At 46.3% G+C, this 6,407-nt stretch overlaps 3 non-coding genes across 3 annotated transcripts; 1 reads left to right on the top strand and 2 right to left on the bottom strand.

Moving 5' to 3' along the window:
- Nucleotides 1-351: 351 nt before the first annotated feature.
- On the top strand, nt 352-424 carry TRNAV-AAC (transfer RNA valine (anticodon AAC)). Its single transcript has one exon. It is a non-coding gene; the product is annotated as a tRNA-Val (tRNA).
- A 4,480-nt stretch (nt 425-4,904) lies between these two features.
- TRNAI-AAU (transfer RNA isoleucine (anticodon AAU)) lies at nt 4,905-4,978 on the bottom strand. The gene has a single exon. It is a non-coding gene; the product is annotated as a tRNA-Ile (tRNA).
- Nucleotides 4,979-6,331: 1,353 nt separating this feature from the next.
- TRNAV-CAC (transfer RNA valine (anticodon CAC)) lies at nt 6,332-6,407 on the bottom strand. The gene has a single exon. It is a non-coding gene; the product is annotated as a tRNA-Val (tRNA).

The following is a 6,407-nucleotide window of genomic DNA, read 5'->3' as shown; positions in this document are numbered from 1 at the left end:
GGGAATCTCGGAGCACAGCCCATTGGGCCCCAAGACGACGGAAGTCAGAGCTGTTTGTATGCAGGGACCCCGCCCACGGTCATATGGAGGAGTTCCTTGAAATCCAACCCCTGGGAGCCTTGGGCGACAGCCTGGCCTCCGTGAAAAAAATTGGGACGTTGCTGATAAGTAATGCTTGTTTATGAGTCGTGGCGTTTCCATATTGATAGTTTCAATAAGTAGAAACTGTGAAGGAAATCAATGCACCGTGAGTTGCAAAGTAGTAAAAGAAAAAACAGATTTAAACTGATTAGTGCAACCTGGAAATATCTTTTCATTTCATTATCGGGAGGAAGAGCGTAGCATCCAGCAGTTTCCGTAGTGTAGTGGTTATCACGTTCGCCTAACACGCGAAAGGTCCCCGGTTCGAAACCGGGCGGAAACAGTATAAATAATTTTGTTCACTTATTTGCTGCTCTGTCTGGAATTGGACTTGGAAGCAACGGGTTATTCCCCAGCCTCAACACAGGGCCGCCTTCCCCTACAGGAAACCTGAAAACTCAATAGGCTTAAAAGATTTCTAAGGATTTCTAAAAAGGAAATTCGCGTCCAGAGATACCAGATTGTTTTCAAAGCTTTTACTGTTCTTTGCCTCCCTCCCTCCCCCTCTTCTTTCCGTGGGTCCAGGGGTCTCAGGTCTGGCTCCCCCTCCTAAGGGACACTCAGCACGCAGCCCGCAGCCCGCAGCCGCCTGCCTCCCCAGGACAGGAGGTAAAACGTCACAGACCTCCCTCAGGGGAACCGCGGACAGAGGGCTTGTAAACTGCCTTTTAGTCCAGGCTATACGCGGCCTTCCTACAGTAACCTCACCAGACCCCATTTATGGGCTTCAGGGGATCCTAGGAAGAACTCTGTGATGAAGGGTCTTTGTTCTGAGACCCTTTCTATCGCCCTCATTTTCCCACCTCTTTGGGGAGTGCTTTCTTCATTCTCAGCCCCTCTTGAGTCCATGAGTCCCAATAAATAAAGCTTGTGTCTGACCCCGTGGAGCGAGTCCTCTAGTCCTGCAGCAGCCGCATCCCATGCCCTTCAGGACTTGGGTTGGAACAATTCCAGGAGACGAAGTTCCACGGGCATGAGCAGGTATGCACCCCGGAAAAGGAGAAGTCGGGGAAATCCCGGATTCGCCCATGACCTCCATGTGGGGAGGGGAGGCTGCCCTCTGGGTGAGTGGGGACTGCTGAGAGAGTTTGGGGAGGCCCAAAATGTCCACGATACGGGCTGTGCTACGGCAGGTGGCAGAGCAGCTGCACTTACACAGAAGAGAGTCGGCTGGAGGGCAGTAGCTCTACCAGGGCTGCACGAGCCTTGCAGGTGGATGCTGAGGCAGAGGAAGTGGCAAAGGCCTCTGTGTGCTGCTTAGAAGAAGAGTTAAAGTTAGAAAGGGACAAGCACCTGGCACAGGCAGAAGATTCTTCAGTATCATGAACTTAACGTCAATAAGTCAACTTATTATATTGAGAACAAAAAATTTTTACTTTATTCATCCAGCATTTTAATGTTGGCCTTATTAGATTCCCACCGAATTATGTAAATTTGTCTTTTCTGGTATAAGTTCTGTTATGAAATAACTTGCTTCCTCAACTTTTCAATGCATATGTCTTTGAAAACAAAACTTTTTTTACTCTGTTTTGACATTTCAATAGCCATTTACTATTGACAGCTAAAATTCATTAATCATATTCCTGAAAATTTGGTGAATAATTAATTAGTACCTATTATTTTAATTTCCAAGGTTATCTCAGTTATATTAATTGATTTTGCTAGTATTCTATTAGTTTTTTTACAAGCCAAATGCAATAGCATATGTGGTGGTGAGGCTAATGGGTCAATGTGGTCAAGCAGGTGCCTAGTTGTTCGGTAAAGCAAGCTCTGCGTTAAGCGTAGCACAAGGGCATCTCATGGACTTTCATCATCAGTGAGTTGACTGCGTGAATGGCTGGTTACATCTACAACCAGCTGAAGAGACTGCCATCAGCAATGAGTGACATTTCATCCAAGAAGTTGAAGACCTTAAAAGGAAAAGTGACTTCAGTCTTCAGAGAGAGAGTTCTCATTTCTGATTCAGGTAGCCAGCGTCTCCTGGGGCACTCACCTAGGACCTTCATCGAAGCGCCCGGCTAGTAGCCTGCCCTGCGGAATATGGACTTATGAATCCCCATGGTCGAATAAGACAGTTTTATAAAATCTCTTACTGTTTACAGATATCTCCTGTTGGTTCTGTTTCCCTAGAGAACCCTGACTAATACAGTTTGGTACCAGGGGTAGCTCTTATAGAACAGATTTTTAAAAATAGGATTTCTGAATTGGCTCTGGCATTTTTGCAATTGGCTTGCTACCTTATTAGATTCTGGGACACAAATAACTCTGTTTCCAATAATCAAAAACCCACTGGCAGTTTATTGAGTTGACAATAGAAATGTGCAAAATATCAGCACTGGATATAACTACTTCCATGTTTATAAGAGGCAAGGATCAGGGTGAGAGTGTTTTTGACACCATAACAGAGTTTTGTGGAGTTAAAAAGTAACAATGATGTTGGCTGGCTGTTCCTGAATATGCTGGATACAGTTACGAAAGAAAGAGATGAGCTGAAATCTGCAAATTTGAAACTTAAACACTGCATGAATGATGTGAAAGTTTCTTTGTGTGCTCTAAAAGAAAATCATTATTTGCACAGCCACAGACTTGAGATCCACCAAAACCAGACTGAAGTCTAACTAATGTCCATTAGTTACAATGGAAACTATTATCTTAACCTTGCAGGTGTCTGCTGTTAAAGTGAGGACATTGATTGCAAATGAGCACAATCCTGAAGATTTAGATGGAGAAATACAGGTTGACGATAATGGCACTGGGGTCATTTTATTGTTCAAGATCAAGGTTAATGCTAGGACTTGATGGATGCCCAAGAACTCCAAACCAAATACTTCTAAATTATTTACAGTACTGTTAACTCCCAAAACCTTTCTAGCCTGCTCAGATATATACACATAAAATTGGGTAGACATGAAATTGTTCATGCCCATTGTATACCCACCTAAAATATCAGTGATACAGTAAATAGTCACTTCAACTCCTGTGCACCTTGTTATAGTCAAACTCCACTGTAATATTTCTTTAGCAAATAAAATATTAATATTATGTGCCAGTTTTGAAAAAGTCTATCAATGGGTGTAGCATTAAAATGGAATTGATCCAATTTAAAATATTTCCAATGACAAATAGTTTTATTATTACTTTTTCTTTCATTATTCCTCTGAGACTCTTCTGTCCCCAAGGGAAATAAAGGAAACAACTGTGATAACTTTCCTCTGCAATGATTCAAAACCTTCCAAATGAGTGAACTATGAACATGGAGTTTCCATGGCCAACAAAGAGGCAAAGAAGTTGATCAACTGCAGCCTCTCTCCCAGCCTATCTCTTGCTCCATTTTCTCTGTGTTTATCTTATTCTTTTGGTTGTCTTGCCAGACTTTAGCAATTAAATGCAACACATTTGTATCTTCCTACAATAGTCAGCCTCCCTTTTCTTATGCTGGATGTTTCACTATTCATGCCAAAGGACCTAAACATCAAAATTCAATTTAGAAAAATGTTTTTCTTCCACTCACAAATTAAACTTGAACATTTTTCTTGTTTTTATGAGCCAGTTGACGTATGTAAATTCTCCTTTTGTCTTTCAACTCTTTCGTATGGTACTGGCAGGCTAGAGCATATGCATATATACAACTATGCTGTCACATGATATTGGCAGTAAAATCCAAATTCTTAATGCTGAAATGACTCTTGTCATGGGAATATTCAGCTATTATAGTATTGCATATAATTCTAAGGCCTGAAGGGAAAAATCCAGATTGATGGCCAGACTAATTCAGCCTGATCCTTGATTAGATGGCTTTAGTGAGAGGGACCATCAGTTTTAACGAAGGGATAATCAACTTATTCTTTGCCCTTACCTCTTTTCATCCTCCTGCCAACATGCATAATTAAGATTACAATTTAGAGTGAACGGATGATATTTTTAAGATTCCATCACATCTAAAGAGCTCAGGAAATCAACCCATTTGGATTCTGAGGCCTGAATCTGCTTCCATTTTCAATATTGTGGAATAATATGTGTGGTACTTATTTGCCCAGTAGCCAGTTCGGCAAATACATAAAAAAGACAGAAATACTGATGAAACAGATTTTCCATACAGGGTTGTTAAGTGACAAGAGCAAGGAGGACCAATGAGCAAGTGAGCATAGCGTTTCCCTAGGCGAGTTTTTGGAAAATGATTATTGGATGGATGAGGCATAAGGAGACGAGCCCTTCACCATACCTGTTTATACCTTTCAACGTTTAAATATTTGAATGCAATTCTAACCCTAAAACTAAACCTTAAATCCCTCTCAAAAAATGAGTCTTCCACCTATTGAACCAATCTTCAGAATATTCAAAACGAAGCCCTTTGTTTCTTTCCTATTTTGTCAATGTTAATAAAATTCATTGTCACGTGTAACTTTAAATCTCTCGTTTCATATTTCACGGAACTGGTGAAGAGCCAGTGAGGGAGTGGTACAATTCCTGTTCAGAGGGAAACAAGAGACAGCTTCGTTTTCTCTGCATGAATCTGTATCCCAATGGGACAAAAAGCACGTGCGGATCCTTTTCTCGGTCTTGTCGGCACGGGTGAGAATCAACGAAAAGATCTAAGCCTAGGGCAAGGGCCACCAGGGATGTCTGGTGAAATGACAATGTCAGTTAGCATCGTTAATTCTCAGCGAGAAATGGTTCTTCAAGGACGGGACCTGATTTTCCGAGAGAGCCTCGGAGTTAGAGGTGGGCGGTGTAGAAACCACCTAAAACAGAACATCCCAGGATGGCCGGTACGGGGCTCGAACCCGCGACCTTGGCGTTATTAGCACCACGCTCTAACCAACTGAGCTAACCGGCCAGGGTGGAGAAGAACGAGTACTTATTCCACGGGGTCCCAGTCTTAGGGTCCCACCCAGGGGTGGGTCCTCCAGACTGAGGCAGCTGCTGCCCCCGCCCAAGCCAGGGCTTCTAACTGATCATTACCTGGGCACGCGCGATGGCTTAAAGAACCTTCACTTCTGCTGTGCCAGGTGCACGCCCCTTTCTAACTTGAACTCTTCTTCCACGCGGTGCACCTCTGCCACTTGTTCTGCCTCACGAGCCACCTGCGAGGCTCCTACCAGCGGCCGAGCTCTAGGGGCTGCTCTCTGGTGGTCCCTCTTTTTCTTCTTAAAGCAGCCGCTTTGCTCCCTGCTGTAGGACAAGCAGAATTCCTGCCGAGTTTCCCGGACGTCCCCACGCGCTCCCCGCGTCCCCGCTCGTCCCTGAAGGCCGCGACCCCCTCCACGTGGGCGGTATGGGCGCCCCCGGATCTCCCCGGGACTCTCCTTTCCTGAGCTGGCGCCTGCGGCTCTGGCGCCCTGCGCTCCTGGCTGGGGGCCGCCTGTTGTCCCTCCCCAGCTCCCGAAGGGCGGAGTTTGGGGTCGCCGCAGACCAGAGGAGCTCTCGGTACCGCGTCAGAAACACGCTCTGCTTGCTGCGCCTTCCAGACAGGAGCGGGTCCCCGCAGGCGGCGGCTCAGAGAGCGAAGGCAGCGCTCGGCCAAGGGGCGGGGAACGAGGGCAACAGCAAGGGGCTCGGACAAAGACCCTTCCTAACAGGGTTTTTCTAGGATCCCCTGAAGCCCGTAAATGGGGTGTGGTGAGGTGACTGTAGGAAGCGTACAGCCCGGACTAAAAGGCAGTTTACAAGCCACCTGTCCGCGGTTCCCCTGAGGGAGGTCTGCGACGTTTTACCTCCTTTCCTGGGGAGGCAGGCGGCTGCGCGCTGCGGGGTGAGTGTCCCTTAGGAGGGGGAGCCAGACCTGAGACCCCCTGGACCCACGGAAGGAAGGGAGGGAGGGAGGGAGGGAGAGAGGGAGGGAGGGAGGGAGGGAGAGAGGGAAGGGGCAGGTAGGAAAGGAGAGGAAAAGGAAGAAAAGAAATAAACTTCGAAAATATTCTTGTCCTTCTGGGATAGGATTTCCTGCTTAGAAATCCTTAGAAATCCTGGCAACCTGTTCCGCTTCCCGGAAGGCTGCAGGCAGCCAGGCGGCCTTTCGCAGGCAGGGCTGTTAGGAACAGGCGTGGCGCAGGGGAGGGCGGCGCTCTGTTTAGCCTGGATGCCAGTTGCTTGGAAGGTGAGTTCCAGACAAAGCACCCAGGTGAAGCCGTTGGGGACAGGTAAACATTTGCATATCCTTGTGAAGGAAGAGCTTGCAAAATAAGATCATTGTTTTCCCGGCCCGGTTTCGAACCGGGGACCTTTCGCGTGTGAGGCGAATGTGATGACCACTACACTACGGAAAC

This window comes from Dasypus novemcinctus, chromosome 22, assembly GCF_030445035.2.
Source record: "Dasypus novemcinctus isolate mDasNov1 chromosome 22, mDasNov1.1.hap2, whole genome shotgun sequence".
Lineage (NCBI taxonomy): Eukaryota > Metazoa > Chordata > Mammalia > Cingulata > Dasypodidae > Dasypus > Dasypus novemcinctus.
This window is presented reverse-complemented; position numbering and strand designations above follow the sequence as displayed.